A 19,608-nucleotide genomic window follows, 5' to 3' on the forward strand; every position below is an offset into this window, starting at 1 on the left:
GGCCTAAATAGAAATTCCGAATTGTGCTAAAAAAAAAACAACCTCCACCAGTTTCACTAGTTTTAATTTGGCAGTGAAAACCGGGCAGATTTTATCCAGAGGAAACGTCTTGGAATGAGGGGAAACTGCAGAAGTAAATGTGAAAATAGTACCAATTTCTTCCGGTTATTCCCCATTCCTTATGGTCACAATTGGTAATGGCTCGGTAATTGTGCAACGGGAGTTTATCATACCGTTTGGTATGAGTAATTACCGGTGCAGTATAAGATTTTACGCTCGAGTTGAAAAGAGGTGCTTAGTGTGAACCATATGTGAATCGTTGCTATTCACTGCTCTAATGTCAGAGCAGGGAAAAACAGCTTGTTTTTCAAGGCTCGGACACCCCCTGCAGGAAGCATACTCTTCTCGGTTGTTTCTCCACCTTCCCATGGTCTTCAGAGAGAGAAAGAGACAACGAAATGGCAAATAATATACCCATAGGCCTCTCAACTTCTCTTGCCACCTATAGGTCTTCACAGGGCGGTGGGAGAGAGGGGGTGACTGGTGATGCTTGCCATGTCCCCCGCCAGCCACAGTCAGTACAGACCCGCATCAGACAGCAGAGTTCCCGCAAGGCTGGCAGTGGCTGTAACAACTGCGAGATCACATGAGTATGTGAGTTGGAAATCCCTTTATTTTCTATTGGAATGAGGGCCTAATTTACTATATTTTGACACATGGTAGCGCACCAAGCCTTCCTGCTGCGCTGCTGTGTGTCAAAATTAAAGAGCAGGAATGTGCTGGATCTACAACAGCAGCCTTGCGCCAACACACACTGTTGGACTTGGCCCTCTTGGCAGGGTCATCCCGGAACTTTTTGCCTTCCTCCAATATTCTCTCTAACCTGTTTTTGTTGGTTTAATGACTCTGGGCACTCTACCACTGCTGACCAGTGCTAAAGTGCACATGCTCTCCCTGTGTAAAATGTGTATATTGGTTGTTTTACATGATTGGCTTATTTGGTTTACTGTCAGTCCTCAGTAAAGTGCAACAGGAGTGCAAGGGCTTGCAAATACAAATGCTGCTGGTGGGCTTGCAGCACTAGTTGTGCCACCCACAGAAGCGGCCTAGTAAATTGTGTCTAATGTCTGCCACTGCAGAACCTGCGTGCAGTCTGGTACTGTCATGCTGGCTGCGCAAGTGCACCTACTTGCCAGTCCCTAAACCTTCTCTTAACTTCATATTAGTCACCCCTATGGTAGGCCCAAGGGCAGGGTGCATTCTAAGCATAAGGTAGGACAAGCCCTGATGTGTGTGGCATGTCCTAATAGTGAATTACAGCCATTTTCGTTTTTCACAATTGTAAGGCTACCTCCTCTCCATAGGCCAGAATGGGCTGCTGGAATTATTACACTATATAATCCTAACAGACTCAGAGAGCATGGTAGAAAGTCAAGTTTAGTATGCCTGAACTCAGAATAATAAAATACTTCTTTTAGTAAAGTTTATTTTAATATCCTGTGTTTGCAAATACTACTTTTAGAAACTTAGTATTTGCTTGCCTAACCATTTCAGCCCGCCTGTGCTAGGATGAGTATCTGCTGTCTGGTTTCTGTGAGTGACAGGGCTGGGGAGTTCCATGGGACAGGCTGGGACTGCCAGGTGGTGAATAGAGAGATTACACCTGGATGGGTGGGAGGAGTACACCTTGACTCTGAATAGGGCTGTGCTCTGCCACCACAATGCTGGCTCCACCCCCTGGAGAGCGTCTGATGTGCCTGCCCTGCTCTCTGAAAGAAGAAGCCAGAGTCTGCAAAACAAAGTGCTCCAGAGCTGAATTGGACAATGCAAAGGCCTCCCCTGGCCTGCAAAGACAAAAGAAACTGTGTATAAAAGTAGGAGCCCTGCTCCTAAACAGTAGATCCTGTTTTCCCACGAAGAACCTCTGCCCGACTAGAAGGACCAAGAAGAAGCTGAAGGAGGAAAGACTGTCCCTGATCTAAAGGACTGGCCTGCAGTGGTGCCTTGCTGAGGAAGGAGAGTAAAAGACCAGAAAGGACGTTGCTTCATTTGTGCTTTAAAACTATCTCCAAGGGCTTGGTAGCGATCTTGCCCCCTGAACAGATTCCCAGGATCATTGGACTCTATCTACATTCCCTGCCAAGTTGATGGGATTTGCCTGATCTCCTTGTGCTGCTGAAGCCCCGCCTGAAGAGTGCCTCGCTCGCCCCCCTCTTGCAGCCCGTGCCTGGCCGCCCTCCTGCCTCGAGCCGCCCTGCTCTACCCTGAGCTGTGCCCCGCTCCACTGAGCCGCCCGCACCCTGCTCCCTCCTCCTTCCATGAGCCGCACTCCTTGTTTGCCCCAGCCGCTGGAAAATAGCCCGGAGCCTTTTGGGAGACGAGAAACGCCCGCACGCTGAAAGCGCACTGGCCGCCTCCCGCCCCGCTCCGGCCTTGTCAGAGATCACCCGCATAGTCTGCTTCAACTTCCACGGAAGGTACGGTTCGTACCTCAGAGGCGTGCGCACCGCACCCAGAATGCGCCGCCGGTACCATCCGTACCCGCCGCTAGGTGCCGCCTCTGTCCCCGCACTTCGCACCGGACCCGCCTTGTGGAAAAGTAAATTTTGCCATGTTCTGTGTCCCTACGCCTCATCCATCATATGTTATGTGTGCATGACCAATATGCATATGTTATTCCCCATGTCCGATTAATGACGCAATTACAGTTGTGTCCACCTCTGGTATGTTAGTTTCCAGTCCTCGTGAATACTACGAATATCAGGCCTATGTAAAGTAATGTTGCCACGTTTCTCAGTGTGCACGTTATTCCATTATAAAATCCCCGTTTCTAGGCCTCAAAAGGGCCCGGACCCTGGATTCAGCTCCTGTCTCCTGAAAGCCTCGCTGAGGAGCGATACAGCCCCCACCTGTATCCTCGACCCTTCACTTACTTCCTGCCTCGCAGTGCCCGGTGCAGCTTGGCTCTGCCTCTGAGTCTGCCAAAAGTATGTTATAGTTCCAGCTATCAGTTCAGTCCTCCTCTTCTGCATTCCTAAGCTACTGAACTGCATCAATAGTTTCCGTCATTGTCTAGCCTACTCGGCTCCACGTTAGAGAAATACTGTATTTAATGGTCATTTAGTATTCTTCATCACGCACTACATGTAGAATAATGCATGGTCCAGTCTTAGAGTCAAGTTAGCCTCTCCCCTCCTGACTTCTAGTTCATATCAACATGTTCCCTAAACATCAGATACCAGATAGGGTTTAGGTACATGTCGCTCCGACCCTCCAGACTCTAGTCTCTGCTCCTAGCACAGAGTTCGTAGCCCCCAGCTTCTCCTAGTAATACGTCATTGCCAGTTTTCGCGCACCATTAGGTTAGAGGTCCCGGCTCCTTAGGTAGCCCCCTCCTATGTTTCCGCCCATTCATGACATATTCTGTTACGTTCGCATCACATGTCTATGTATACTCCCAGTTACACCTCTTTTTACTGTTATCTTTCGCGACTGCTACGCGTCACGCCTTCTGCTCCACCCACTGTTACGCCTACTGCAATGTAATGCTATGTGTTCGCGCTATGTATATAAGTCAATATTTTGTTATTAAATGTTAGCGCGCTCATCCCAGACCTAGCCCCAGCAGCTGCTGGGCCTCTTTTCCCCTGCTGGGCCCCAGTTGTCCTGCTGGGCCCTGTCATTCTGTTCCTATGCAGGTTGTCCTGATCCTGTCCTTATGCTGTAATAAACCTGCAGAAACTCCTACTACCTCGAATCTTGACTCTTATTTATTGAGCTATCTGTTATGCTATAAGTCTAGTCAAAAATAGGGTATTATTTATTTATTTACCACATAATGGCGCCCGAATAGGGACTTGCCCTTTCCCCACGCGTCGGTGAAGCCACGCCGACCCCCTGACCCTCTGCAGTCGTGACGGAACCATACCGTGCACTGGCAGATATTTCTGCTCCAAGTATCCCTCAGGCCCACGGAGGAGACGGAGGAGGCGGTCCAGCATCCAAACGAGATGGTGGAGGAACGCGGCGAGTCCCGACCAGAGCCCAAGCCGAGAGTCCAAGGTCCGAGGTATCCGGAGGCCCACCCGTAACTGAAGTCCGAAGTCCGAAGTCCGTCGTAGTCCAGTCCCGTCCGAGGCTTTCCGTTCCGTATTGCCCGGTGAGTACCATTGCTGGGGTAGTATCTAGACAGGGTCAGTCTAAATTGACTCCTGGTCCGTGGGTTGGTGGTACCCAAGCCCACAAACGAAGTGTTCACCTAGGTGGATACGGGTCTTGATGCGTTCCTTTATGGGACCGGTATGTTCCGTACTGTTATAGCAGTGCATCCAGCAACTCTAGTCTGTTCCGTTCTCGAGAATTCTGTTCTGTTTCTGTTTTCAGTATTTTCAGGTAGTATTCTGTTCGAACTGTTATGTTATGATATTGTTTAATGTATTTCCAATGTCGTGGTATGCCTGAATTGTTTTCCCAATTGTTATTGTTTTTCGTGTATTATATTGTGTTCCGATTCAAGTTTAGAATGCCGCTCTTTTCCAAGTTACGTCAGTTAAAAACCAGAAAGGGTCTGTTAGAGGAAGCAGTTCCTGTCCCGCCTAGGGACAGTCCAGGTCACTTTATGTATCAGAAACATGGCATAAGCGCCATAATGTATCTAGATTTGTGGGTAGAGTATACCAAACAGTTAGAAGAAAAGTATAGATGGCCCGTATCGGGTACATGGGATGCCGAATGTATCATGCGAGTAGAAGAAGCATTATGGAAAAAGAAAGCCAGACAGTCACAGAAAGATGCCATCGAGTTATGGCGTAAGGAAGCGCATAGAAGAACGGAAAAGGAAGTCAGAAAGTCAGAGTTAAGTAGAGAATCCCAAGAACGAGCCCAAGAAAGAGAATTAATCGAGATAGGTGAACAAGTCAAAACCGAACAGTCAGACAGACAGAGGCATGCCCTTATTAAGGGTATGTATCCTCTTCTTGCCGAAGGTGTGCAAAAAGCGACCCCAGAGGCATCCAGTAATTTCCCGCCACCATTAGTTCCGACCAAGCTACGTCACAAACCGACCGCAGCTGATATTTTTATTTCGTCCTATTTGGACGACACAGTCCCCGAATATGCCAATCCTGTTCGCGCTCCGCCAGTCCCTGTAAACCAGGTAATTCATGTTCCTCCAGACACCGGAGTACCTGTTACGGTACCCCCGGTCCAGCCTATAGTTCCACTTCCCACTCTGCCAGGACGTAGAGCCTCAGTAGACGACTCCAGTTTAGGGGCCGCAGGAGGAGCTGCTCCTCAAACCCCGCCGCCACACAAGCGTTTATCAGCACTCGAATTACATGCTCAAGCATCACAGCGTACTCCTAAAAGTAATAAGTCTGTTACAGAAATCAGGCAAGCCCTTAACGAATGTGTTTATGATCCAGTTCCAGGCGAATATACTATGGTTTTATATTCCTTACGTGTAAGGAGAGTGACCGAGTATCTAGTCACCTTGCCGAATATGAAAGAAGATCTAGACAGAATATATCGTTTCATCCGTACAGGGGATGATCCAGAAAGTATTGGCGAGATTATGTCTCAAAGGAAAGCCGAGATTCAGCTCATGATATTAAAGTTCCTGATCAATTGTCTAATAAGAGAACAAGATTACCCGTCTAAAGATCCCGCCGAAATGAGAATCCTGACAAGGTGGAGTGATAATATAGCCGAGGGTAAGCACAAGACCGTCAGTGCCATGGAGAGTATGTACAAGAAAATTCGTAAAGAAATAGTAAGGTTACACGAACAGCGTAAAGCAGCACAAGTAAGCGAGAAAGAAAGTATCTCTGATCCTGAAGAGGAAGAGAACGAGAATCCCGCCAGAATAGCGTATGTAGGAAAATCCAGATTTCCAGATCGCCATTTACGCCTAGAACCCAAGTCTGTTTTTCATCATCCAGCACCAGAACAAGGTTCTCTAGAACAAGTATTTCAAGCTACCGATCACATTCTGAAATCACGAGTCGGTTATAGTGAGTTAAGTACCATGCATGAACAAGAACTAGCCCGATCAGCAGTCCGATGGATTACTGATTCTACCACTTTTCCAGACGAAATAGTGGCACAAATGTTTCTGAAACTGCCCCCAGCCGAGCAACGACTGGTGGGTATGTATATGATCCAGCACCTCATTACTCTGTATGAGGGTCAACATTCTGATCCAGGCCCGTTACACGATATCCTGAACGAGTTACTCCAGTATAAATGGAGAGGTCTAGGTACCGATTTAATTATTGTCATTCTAGAACAGCGCCACAAATATAGAACGTTTTTGAACCCGCATTTTGTTCATGTCTCACCCCCAGAAAGTAAATCGTTTTACATAGACAGACAGAATCCGTTACGAGAAGTCCACCCAGTCCAAGGGGCGGGTGGCGTAATGCAACGAGTGTTTGTATACACTCCGATTTCAAAGATGGAACTTCTGGAAATGAAGAAATTAATTCCCTGTCATGACAAAGATCCAGCAGGGTTCCATCGAGAATTAAAAGACATGCTCCGTATGGGAGAATACACTTACCCAGATATCATTAAAATGTTAAAGGTCCTGTTACCCGCAGGGGTGTATGAAAAGTTAAAAGAAAAAGAATGGGAGGTGGGAGAGAAAAAGATCGATTGGGCAGCTCTAGAAGCTGAAGACAAGGCACGAGTACCAGGTACCGGTCTTGGAGATAAATGTAAAGAATTACCAGAATTATTGATTCAAGTTTTACCCAGATTATTGACAACTAGGAAAGAAGACTGGGATGCAATCTCAGCCTGTAAACAGAAACAAGATGAAGACATTAGTGATTTTTATTCTAGATTCGAGAAATGTTTCAGTATTAACAGTGGTCTTAAGACAAGTAGTGAGTCATACCCTCATCTTTTCGTTACCAAATTAGTCGAGAATTCAAGTCCACAAATTAAAAACCGAGTTTTGAAAGTCGAAAGCACCTGGCAAGCAAATACTCCGTCCCAGATGCTCCAGATGCTCCAGTATCACCAGAATAGAATCAGAGAAGAGCAAGAACACGAGAGAAAACGTATGAAAGACACGAAAATGAAAGTGCTAGTTGCACAATCTGTTCCTCAAGACAGTCAGAAGAGGGGTCCGAATCAAGCCAGTCATCCTGCAGCTCCCGTTAAAGGGAACTGCAATTATTGTAAACAGCCAGGTCATTTTATAAACGAGTGTGCAGTTCTGAAACATAATATAGCTACTGGTAAGACTAAAGAAAGACCACGTCCGCCTAGACAAGAACAAGTTTCACAGATTCCTCAGCCACAGAATGCACAACAGACAGTTACAGTACCGCAGCCTATTGCTGCAACACAGCATGTTACATCGCAGATGTACCAGTATGCACAGTCTGAGTATCCAGAGTACCAGTCATATTCATGAAACAGCCTAGAGAGGGAGGTAGGTTTGCCTCTCATCGAGATACCTGTAGATCAAGAAGGTCCCTATGTTCACAGCCAAGTATTAGGGAAAGACAGAAAATTTTTGATCGATACAGGGGCAAGTAGGACCACAATTAGTCATGCCGAAGTTCCAGGGGCTCCGCTCTCAGGCTCAAGAAATGTTTCCCTTGGATTTTCAGGAAAACCCATCGTTAATGAGATATCAAAGCCAGTTACTCTAGAAGTAGGTCCATTGTCCCGTACTACTGATCTGTTACTTACTAAGTCATGTCCAGAAAATCTGTTAGGTATTAAGACACTGAAAGAGTTAGGTGCAGTTATTTGCTGTTCCCCAGAGGGAATACGTCTGTTCCTACGTGACTTTAAGGGTCACTATGTGTTACGAGATTTTGATTCAAGATTGTCTAATGTTCCGCAGCATTTATGGGCGCAAGGTCCAACTGATGTAGGTTACATGCAAATCACACCCCATCGTGTGACTCTCAAGCCAGGTGTAGTGTTACCCCGAATCAGACAGTACAGATTGCCACCTGAGGCTGTAGCAGCCTTATCCAAAATTATTGACGAGCTCATGGCTCAAGGAGTAGTTGTAGAAACTGACTCCAATGTATGCAATTCTCCGATCATTCCAGTCATGAAACGTACTGATCCAAATGCACCCCCAGTATATCGATTAGTGATTGATTTACGAGAGCTTAATAAATGTATAATTCCTCAGTACCCAGTTGTTCCAGACATCTCTTCCCTGTTAACAGCCATTGATTCCGAAGCCATGTTTTTCACTGTCATTGACCTCAAGAATGCATTTTTTAGTGTTCCAATTCATCCAGACAGCCAGTTTCTTTTCGGATTTTGTTTAAATGGAAGGAGCTATATGTTTACACGCGCTCCTCAAGGTTTCACAGAACGCCCTAGTATTTACAGTCAAGCACTCAAGAGACAACTAGACAATATTCACATGCCAACTGACACTGCCCTGCTCCAGTATGTCGATGATCTACTGATCACAGCCCGTTCTGAACGTGCTTGCGAGCGAGCATCACTTACAGTTCTGTATTTTCTAGCCGAGATGGGGCACAAGGTGTCACCTTCGAAGCTTCAATTTTGTGTCCAGCAAGTGGTATACTTAGGACACTTGCTGTCCAAGAGGGGTAGGCAGTTGACACCCGACCGTATCCAGTTAATAGCGAGTCTTCCCCAGCCCAGAACCCAGAAGGAGGTACGTGCCTTTATCGGCCTTACTTCTTATTGTAGACAATGGATTCCCCAGTATGCATTTCTAGCCAAGCCACTGATACAGTTAACGACACAGGAGGCAGCCGTATCGACTGTCCTCCCTTGGACATCTGAACATACACTTAGTTTCAACGAGTTAAAGAAAGCCCTATGTCAAGCTCCAGTGCTAGCTACACCGAACTACAGTAAGCCTTTTACACTTTTTGTTACTGAACGCGAAGGTACAGCATTATCTGTTCTCACACAAGATCAAGCAGGTCAATACAAGCCCTGTGCTTATTTTTCGAGCACATTAGATCCAGTCGCCCAGGCGTTGCCTGCGTGCCTCAAGTCAGTTGCAGCCACAGCACTAGCTATCAGACAAAGTGATTCCATAGTTTTAGGACATTCCCTGACAGTACAAGTTCCACATTCAGTAGAAGTTCTTTTAAACCGAACACAAACTCAGCACTTGACAATTGCACGTTTAACAGGTTATGAATTGACACTGTTCCAGCCACATATAGAAATTAGACGCTGCAACGTTCTGAATCCTGCTACACTGTTACCATCAGTTAATTCAAATCCAGACCCACATGATTGTGTGGAAGTAGTTAACATTACGACAAAGCCAAGACAAGACCTGACAGACATTCCGTTACCAGATCCTGACCTGACACTTTATGTGGATGGTTCATGTATGAGAACTAGTACAGGAGAACTAGTCGCCGCGTATGCAGTGACTACTGACACTGAAGTTATTGAAACACACCGTATTGATACTCTGTCCGCTCAAGCAGCAGAGCTAGTTGCTCTGACACAAGCCTGTATACACGCCAAGAACCTGAAAGTTAATGTTTACACAGATTCACGTTACGCATTCGGAGTTGTACACGACTTCGGAGTGCTCTGGCAGGAGAGAGGTTTCATGACTTCTCATGGAACCAAGATTCAGCATGGTCTCCTTATTCAAGCCCTGTTAGATGCCATACATTTACCGACATCTATTGCTATCATGAAATGCAAAGCACATACGAAAGTCACTGACATTATTTCCCAAGGTAATGATCTAGCAGACCGCACAGCCAAGCTTACAGCACAGACTCCAGACATTCCAGTAAACATGACACATACTCCAGATCTGATTACATGCATGACAGTTAAGGACCCTACACAAGATGTCATAGATATTCAGTTACATGCTACCCCCGATGAAATCAAGAAATGGTCTGTACAAGGAGGGGTCCAGACAGATCAAGGATGGTTAACGAAGGGTAGAGCCACATGGTTTCTCCCCGATTCTATGGTTCAAGTCATTATCAATACCGCACATAGTCCAGCACATTTAGGAGAAAAAGCTATGTTAGACAGTATCCAGAACATTTGGTTCAACAAGCATTTACGAGCTGCAGCCAAGCAGAAAGTCCGTACCTGTATGATATGTTGTCAGTTTAATCCAGGTAAAAGTGTCCCGGTGGAACAAGGTGGTTTCCAGCCCCCTGACCACCCTTTTGAGGTCCTCCAGATGGATTATATTCAGATGGAGCGATGTCGAGGTTTCAAGTATGTCCTTGTAGTAGTATGCGCTTTGTCCAGGTGGACAGAAGCATATCCAGTCCCAGATTACACAGCCGTGACCACTGCCAAGCAGTTGGTTCGTGAATTTTTCCCTAGATACGGACTCCCTAGAGTCGTATATTCTGATAACGGTCAGCCATTCTCCTCAGAACTCATGAGACACGTTTCCCTGTTGTTAGGGTACCAGTGGAAGTTCCATTGTGTACGCCATCCAGAAGCAGCTGGACTAGTCGAGAGACATAATCAGACTCTGAAGATCCGTATAGCAAAAGTCTGTAAGGACAAAGGTGTAGACTGGTTAGTAGCTTTGCCAGTTGCTTTATTTTACATGCGTATGGTCGCACATTCCAGATCAGGTCTGTCCCCGTATGAGGTCGTATTCGGCCGCCCCCCTAACATGTGGGGTACTCCTAGACCCCGAAGTATTACCGATGTTTCATGTAATATGCTGACAGATTACCTAGCTTCCTTGATGTCTGCCCTCAACTCATGTCGTTCACAGGTTGCCGCCGCATTTCCAGACAATACCGAGGTGGCACCGCACGAGATCGTTCCAGGTTCCTTGGTGATGATCAGAAATTTTGACAGATCAAGTCCGCTGGAACCACGTTGGAAGGAGCCACGTCAGGTCCTCTTGACCACCCGAACTGCCGTCAAGTTGGAAGGCAGGAAGGGGTGGGTACACCTTTCTCATGTAAAACTTTTCAAAGGACCGAGGCCAGTCTTCAAAAACATTTTCAAGAACATTTCCCAGGATTCAAAGGATTGCCAGAACATTGTTTTAAAGGACTGTCCCGCACCGGACATTATTACAACCCCTCCCTTGTTAGAGAAAACTCCGCAACAGGAGTATAAGTTAAAGCTCAGGTCTAATAAGTCAGCCAGTTTGATTGTATAAGTCCTCCCCTAGGTGAAACGGTTAAATTGTTTCTGACATGTATAAAATAGACCCCCATAGTGAGAGAGTCAGTCGAAGTTCACTTCAATGTATCGTTTTTCTGAGTTTCATATTATTTCTCAGCATAATGATTTCCTGCACCAGCTACGCATTTTTCCTGTATTTACCAGTTCCTCATGTAAATATGTCTGCTAATGCTACAGTAGAGCACACGTTTAGTGATCTGCCTCCTCACGAATATTCATACCGCCTCGCAATGCGTAATAACACATTCATCCGTATGTTACATTATTCACACCAGACCAGCAATGCCACTAATTGTTGGGTGTGTGGTCGACTCCCCCCTTTCCAGACACCGAAGGGAGTTCTGCCACTGTTTCCTTATCCATTCTCACATAATGGTTCGTGTGGAGCATGGTCCACGTTAACGTCGTCCTCAACAGATATGTCTTTTCTTAACAGTACATGTTTTCCAGACAAGCAAGGTTTTCCCCACAGGACAGGTTTAGATCTAGAAAATGAAGTATATAATTTAGGTAATTATTCGTCGAATTTCATGGTCCTGAATGTTCAGTCTGATACTACTCCAGACTTACCTGCTATTTCAGTACTACCAGTCAAAGGCGAATTATGTGTCCAAAGTTATGGTTCTATACACATAGGTCATAGTGAATGTACTACTGTTATTCAGTATAGTGACAGTGGGAAATCTGTTTTCAAAGCTTCACGTCATTCTTATTTTATTTGTGGTCAAACTGCATATGTCCGTCTGCCCCTCGATTGGGAGGGAACCTGTTACATTGCCTTCCTACTGCCACCTGTTTTCCTAGCCCCATCTGATTATCACAGAAACACACATCTAGTACACATTAGACATAGAAGGGAGTCCCCAATTGTCGATTATACTGAAACTACTCTAGAACAGTATACAGATTTCAATAAAGGTTTCTTCTTCTTTGTAGGACCTGTCCAGAATAGTAAACTGATCCGTAGGTTAACAAGAACCCTTGAAGCTGTAGTTAATGAGACTGCCTCTGCTCTAGGTAACCTAACCGAAGAACAATCTGCTATGAGATTTGTCGTTTTGCAAAATCGTCTCGTCCTTGACGTCATACTGGCCGATAGGGGCGGGGCCTGTAGAGTCATCGGATCTAGTTGCTGCATTTTCATTCCAAATAACGCGCCGTCTGTTTATTCAGCTATAACCAGACTCCATAAAATTGCCCATCTGTTACATCAAGATCCAGGCACCTGGACATGGTCCGGTTGGTTCTGGAATATAATTTCCGCATGGGGATGGAAAGTCCTGTCCTTCCTAGGTATTGCAGTAGCGATCATATTCAGCTGCTGCCTCTGTATACAATGTGGCCCTGCGATTTGCAGCATGTGTGCTACCTCTTGTATTCCTAGTCCCAAGCCCCGTTCTAAATCCCGTTCCAAGACAATTCGAGACGAGCAAATGGTACTGTATGAAATGATAGATGGTATCATGAAAATTGATGTTTCCTGATGGAAACGTAGTGACAAGGAGGGAATGTGGAAAAGTACATTTTGCCATGTTCTGTGTCCCTACGCCTCATCCATCATATGTTATGTGTGCATGACCAATATGCATATGTTATTCCCCATGTCCGATTAATGACGCAATTACAGTTGTGTCCACCTCTGGTATGTTAGTTTCCAGTCCTCGTGAATACTACGAATATCAGGCCTATGTAAAGTAATGTTGCCACGTTTCTCAGTGTGCACGTTATTCCATTATAAAATCCCCGTTTCTAGGCCTCAAAAGGGCCCGGACCCTGGATTCAGCTCCTGTCTCCTGAAAGCCTCGCTGAGGAGCGATACAGCCCCCACCTGTATCCTCGACCCTTCACTTACTTCCTGCCTCGCAGTGCCCGGTGCAGCTTGGCTCTGCCTCTGAGTCTGCCAAAAGTATGTTATAGTTCCAGCTATCAGTTCAGTCCTCCTCTTCTGCATTCCTAAGCTACTGAACTGCATCAATAGTTTCCGTCATTGTCTAGCCTACTCGGCTCCACGTTAGAGAAATACTGTATTTAATGGTCATTTAGTATTCTTCATCACGCACTACATGTAGAATAATGCATGGTCCAGTCTTAGAGTCAAGTTAGCCTCTCCCCTCCTGACTTCTAGTTCATATCAACATGTTCCCTAAACATCAGATACCAGATAGGGTTTAGGTACATGTCGCTCCGACCCTCCAGACTCTAGTCTCTGCTCCTAGCACAGAGTTCGTAGCCCCCAGCTTCTCCTAGTAATACGTCATTGCCAGTTTTCGCGCACCATTAGGTTAGAGGTCCCGGCTCCTTAGGTAGCCCCCTCCTATGTTTCCGCCCATTCATGACATATTCTGTTACGTTCGCATCACATGTCTATGTATACTCCCAGTTACACCTCTTTTTACTGTTATCTTTCGCGACTGCTACGCGTCACGCCTTCTGCTCCACCCACTGTTACGCCTACTGCAATGTAATGCTATGTGTTCGCGCTATGTATATAAGTCAATATTTTGTTATTAAATGTTAGCGCGCTCATCCCAGACCTAGCCCCAGCAGCTGCTGGGCCTCTTTTCCCCTGCTGGGCCCCAGTTGTCCTGCTGGGCCCTGTCATTCTGTTCCTATGCAGGTTGTCCTGATCCTGTCCTTATGCTGTAATAAACCTGCAGAAACTCCTACTACCTCGAATCTTGACTCTTATTTATTGAGCTATCTGTTATGCTATAAGTCTAGTCAAAAATAGGGTATTATTTATTTATTTACCACAGCCTGTGGCATCGCCCAGCCCAGTACGGTGCATACCTGAACCCCGCGTGCGATCTCCCCTACAGCGCGTACTGGAGAAGTACGCAACATACAGACGCCTCGCTCCCTGAAGTCTGCGCTCTGGATCGTCTGACCCGCTTCACAGTCCCGCTCCGTCGCCTCGTACTTTGAGGCCCTCTGACCGCGCCAGACAGCTCAAGAGCACCGCAGACCTCGTCCTGGGCCCGCCTTCACCTGGGGCAGCGTCTGTGCACCACGGACTCCCGCCTTTCAGGAACAGCGCGACTCGGACCGCTGGGTCTGCAACGTTGGCATCACTTCGTTAAAAAGGTACAAACTCATCAAGTAAGGGGTCGCCACACTCGTGCGAAGCGCACAGGACCCCCAATCCAGCATTTTGAAAGAACATACAAGAACTCTCTTTGCTCCCAAGTTTTGTGGCCTCATCTTTAAGAGTTATATTGGTCTTGTGATAGAAACTGCATAATATCATATTTTTATATAAAGTATACGCATTTTTAATACAAACCTTACGCCTGGTGTCCATTTGTGGGGGGTCTGTAATTATACTGTATGTGGTCATAAATGCTTAACTGACTTAGCGCCCTGAGGATTAGCCTTGTCTGCTCGCGCCACGCAACCTAAAGGGTGAGCAGGGGTTATTCTAAGGAGTGAGTCCCTTACCCTGACTAGAGGAGAGGGTCCCTGTTTGTCACAAGTGCATACCTGTGCCAACCAGAGACCCCCAATTCTAAACCACACACTTTTGCATCATGTTTCAAGGGTGCTGTGTTTCGGGGATGATTGTTTTTGGTGTAGGAAGGGAGACCTTCCGCACAAAAAGAATAATTGATGGCTTTTTCCTCTTTCTATGCGCGCTGCATGTCCCGTGGGCCTAATTTATAAGAAAATTACGCATCGGTGCGTTAAAACAGCAATGCCCCAGTTAACTTACGCCTGCAGCAGAAACCCTTGCGCCACCATAGATGCACCATATTTACAATAAAGTGCACCATGACATAGGGTTTTTTGGTGCATTGCTGGAGTTGGTGGGAAAGCCAACGCAACTCCAGCAATGTGTCACAATACAGAGGCAATGCGTCATTTCGCATAGGTTTTTTTAGTGCATTGCTGGAGTTGGTGGGAAAGCCAACTCAAATCCAGCAATGTGTCACAATACAGAGGCAATGTGTCATTTTACACTGATGCATCCCCTATTGAATGGGGACCAATGTATTGGAGTGTGAAAAGGTGACAAAGTCACCTTGAGGTCCAACATATTCGTCCTGGATGTGACATATACAAATGGGCATAGTGCCCACATGTATGTGTGATATCAGCATGTAATGTCGCAAATTGTGACATTAAGAGCACATACCCACCTTCTGTGGCTCACTTACCTCAAGACTTGATTGCTTATGCCAATCAAGTTTGCGGCTGGTGTGGTCCCTTGGGCACAGCCAATTCGTCATCCCGATGTCTGGGTTTAGCAGGCTTAGGAATTGTGACACATTGACCGCACAGCGGCCCAAAGAAGAAAAACAAATAAAAACACGGTAAATATCACTGAGGACATTTTATGGTATGTGTTTCCGATGGAACGCCTATCGTGCATAAATTAAAATCTATGTTGGCAAGTTGAAGTAAAAGGTATTAATAAAATACTGGTACAAACAAAAATACATGTGTTTAGCCATGAAGCATCAAATTTAAGAGCTTATTAATAAATTGAGGTTTAGGCAATCTTTTTTCACGTTTTTAAGCTTAAATAATGGCAGCCGCTCTTGCGCCACACACCAAGCTTGCCGCACGCCAAGCTTGATATTCATGGCGGAGCGCCTTTCTCCTCTGAGCCTTAAACTTAAATCATGGCAGCCGCTCTCTCATGGCAGCGCGGCTTTATCCCTGATGACCTAAAACTTAAATAATGGCAGCCGCTCTCGCAGCGGAGACCAAGCTTGCCACACACCAAGCTTGATATTCATGGCGGAGTGCCTTTCTCCCCGGTGCCTTAAACTTAAATAATGGCAGCCGTGCCATTTGTATAGCGCGGCTGAACCAAATCCTTTTATTTTCTTTATCTAATTCCTGGAAGCGAGTCCGGGAGGCGGACAGTGGCCGGGAACCATGTTGCGGTATGGGGGGCGTTACCATCGGGGTAAGTGAACTGACAAAAGAGAGCCAGGGCAGCAACCCCACCCCCGTTTGGGTGCAGCAGCAGGTTGCTTTAGTGAGGGGCACAGCGAAGGTGTGCTAGATGGTTCCTTTTGATTAACGTGGTGTAATTCAGGTAGAGACTGTTGGTAGTGGGTGAAGACTCGCCTCCTTTTCACGTCTACCACCCGTGATTCGTTTTTTATGCAGTTTGTAGTAAGGCACTGCACCCCTTCCTCAAAATGGATGCCGAGCAAACGGCACTGGCGCTAGCGCAGTAATAGTTGTTAAATTATTCAGTTTTGTCACTGAGCAGGCGCTTCGTTAAACTGTTTTCCCTGCAGGACCTACGCTTAAGGTCTCATAAAAGTGAGAAACTTTTAGCAGTTGTAATAAAAGATGAGATCTTTATAAAGTTATCAAGTAACTTTATTGGCACCACCAGGGAGGCAAGTGGTCACAGCAAGTTGATCATACAAACTGACCAGAGAACACCAACATTCTTATGATCCAATCTGGCATTCCTAACATGGAATGCTACACTTAAAGGAGAAAATACAACACATCTCCCCTTTTATAATAAAAAAAACAGAAAATAAACAACAGTAAGCAGAAATAGAAAATGATGAGAAAAGGAAAAGAAAAGAAGAATGGTTTAAACACAAAAATTATTTTGTACAAAAGTCTCGTAAATATGAAGGAGGTCTCCTACTTCTTATGTTGCGAGAAGGAACGCTCTGTGATAAATTGTTCCGCTTGGTAAAACTCTCAGAGTGAAAGGAAACACTTTGTGATAAGTCTTTAGATTTTTCAAAATTATCAGAACATTCCACTTTACCATCCCCCTTTTCACATTTTGAAAGTCTTGACGTACTCCAAACACCACCCCCATCAAGCATAACTACATTTTTCATGACTTTCACAATACGTTTTGGTCCAAAATACTTGGATTCGCCTTTTGGTGAAGGTTGGTGAATGTCGCTTTTTTGACAAAAACAAAATCACCAACCTTCCACGAAATTTATTTCGCACCCTTCTTGATGTCAAACCTGTGTTTGTAATTCTTCTGGTACTCACTAATCCTCCAATTCTTGTCAACACACCCCCTGTCTTTCACACTCAACCACAAAGGATTTAGTTTAGACTCTGCCACTCTTCCCTTCAATTTTTTGAAAGGTGAAAAACCAGTCGCACTGTTAGGAGTATTTCTGTAAGCCCACAATTTTTCTCTTAGCACAGACTTGAGTGGAACCCTCAATTATAATGCGGTCTGTGCAGAAGCCCTAATTAACCTATTCATGCTCTCAACCAGACCATTTGCCTGGGGAGAGTAGAGAGCAGTCTTGTGATGGATAAATCCTTCAAGAAATCGACCATATCCTGTGAGGTGAATTGTACTCCATTATCTGAAACATGGATGTCGGGAATACCCTCACATGTAAAAGCATCCTTCATAAACTCTATGATGTTCCTAGTCAACACAGAACCCATGCAAGAAGCAGATATCCATCTGGACATGTAATCCACAAGAACAACAACAAACCTTTCAGAATGAGCCAAATTATCAAAAGGGCCTACAATGTCAATAGCCAATTTTGACCAAGGACGCTCAGGAATGACCACAGGAGAAAGTTGAGTCGCTCTCACCTTCCTTGATTTGTCATTACCTGCCCAAATAGTGCAATCTTTCACAATCATCTCAACTTGTCTGTCCACTTCAGGCCACCAATAGGATTCTCTGACCCTCGCCTTCGTAAGACTACGCCCAAGATGCCCCTCGTGGGCTAGATTTATTATCTTTTCTCTCATCATCAAAGGAGGAATCAATCTGTCACCGCAAAACAACTCACCCTGCACTATATTTATTTCCTCAATGACATTCCAATAACCTCTGGCTTGAATTGGAACTTCTCCTAAGTCAGGCCAACCATTGACCGTGAATTCCATAACAACGGCCCTTTCTTGGTCACTCGAAAAACTACTTTCCCATTCATCTTTGCTCAGCGCAGACTCTTTCACCCAGGAAACACACTGAGGCTCCAAATCATCAACAACAAACTTCTGTAGAGGTAATCTTTACAGAAAATCTGCCGGAATTTTTTTTTAACCAGGTAAGTATTCCACACTAAAGTTGTACTCCATAAGTCCTTCCACCCACCTTTTGATTCTTGGTGTGCTATACTACGTATTTCTGCAAGAAAACAACTGTACAAGGGGCTTATGGTCAGATCTAACAGTGAACGGGAGGCCCCACAAATAAAACCTGAAATGCTTAATAGCCCATGAGCAAGCTAAAGCTTCTCGCTCGATGACAGAATACCGTTCTTCTGCCCCTTTCAAAGATCGAGATGCAAAGCTAATGACTCTCTCAGTACCATCAACAATTTGCGACAGAACAGCCCCCAATCCTCGTAAACTCGCATCAGTAGTCAGGATGGTCTTCTTAAATACGTCAAAATGCCCCAAAGTCGGCATCTTTGCGATCTCGCCCTTAACACTTTCAAAAGCGTCATCACACTCCTTGTTCCAATCAAAAACACTACCCTTCTTCAAAAGAAGTCTGATTGGTTGCATAACACTGGCAAAATTGTAAACAAATTTGGAGTGATACTCCGACAACCCTAAAATGATTTCACTTGGTCCTTATTTGAAGGAGGTGGAGCCTGCAATATAGCTTCTACCAAATAATGCTTTGGACTGATACCTTCACTAGAAATGGAGTGTCCAAGATAGGACTCCGAGTTTACACGAAACTTGCATTTCTCATGTTTGACAGTTAATCCATATTCCTCCAATCTGGATAGAGCCTTAAATAATATCTTGTCATGTTTACAAATATCACAGCCATAAACCAGGATGTCATCCTGAAAAAACAGAACACGATCAATTCCATTCAAAACATTCTTCATTCCTCTCTGGAAACAAGCAGCTGCACTCGCTAAACCAAATGGCATTCTTATGAACCTGAATGCACCCACCGGAGTTACAAATGAAGTCAAATGTCTCGACTCTTCGGAGAGAATAATTTGGTGATAGGCTGCTGATAAGTCAATCACACTAAACACACTTGCTCCGCCCAACCTTGTCAAAATCTCATTTATGTTCGGCAGGGGTTGCCTATCCACCCAAATTGAACTATTGAGACTTCTCAGGTCCACACACATCCTGATCTTGCTACCCTTGTCCTTGGACGCCAAAACAATGGGCGCGAGCCATTCAGATGACTCAATTTCTTCAGTAACTTTGAGATCTAACAGCCTGTCAATCTCTTACTTCAGCGGCTTCAGCATGAGATTAGGCACTTTCCTTACTTTATGCACCACAGGTTTAGCGCAATCTTTCAAAATGATTTTGTGTTTAAATCCCTTCAAGAGACCAAGTTTTTCACTAAAAACCCCAGCAAATTTTCCAATTATATCCTGAGCATCATTCTCTTGCGAGACTAACATAACTTGTTCTGGTGCATTAGGATTCAAAATTATCCCAAGGTTTCTTTGATGACACCAACCGAGAAGATGATCTCCTCGTTTGGCAACATAA

Source organism: Lissotriton helveticus, chromosome 5_1, assembly GCF_964261635.1.
Source record: "Lissotriton helveticus chromosome 5_1, aLisHel1.1, whole genome shotgun sequence".
In the NCBI taxonomy this organism is placed as follows: domain Eukaryota; kingdom Metazoa; phylum Chordata; class Amphibia; order Caudata; family Salamandridae; genus Lissotriton; species Lissotriton helveticus.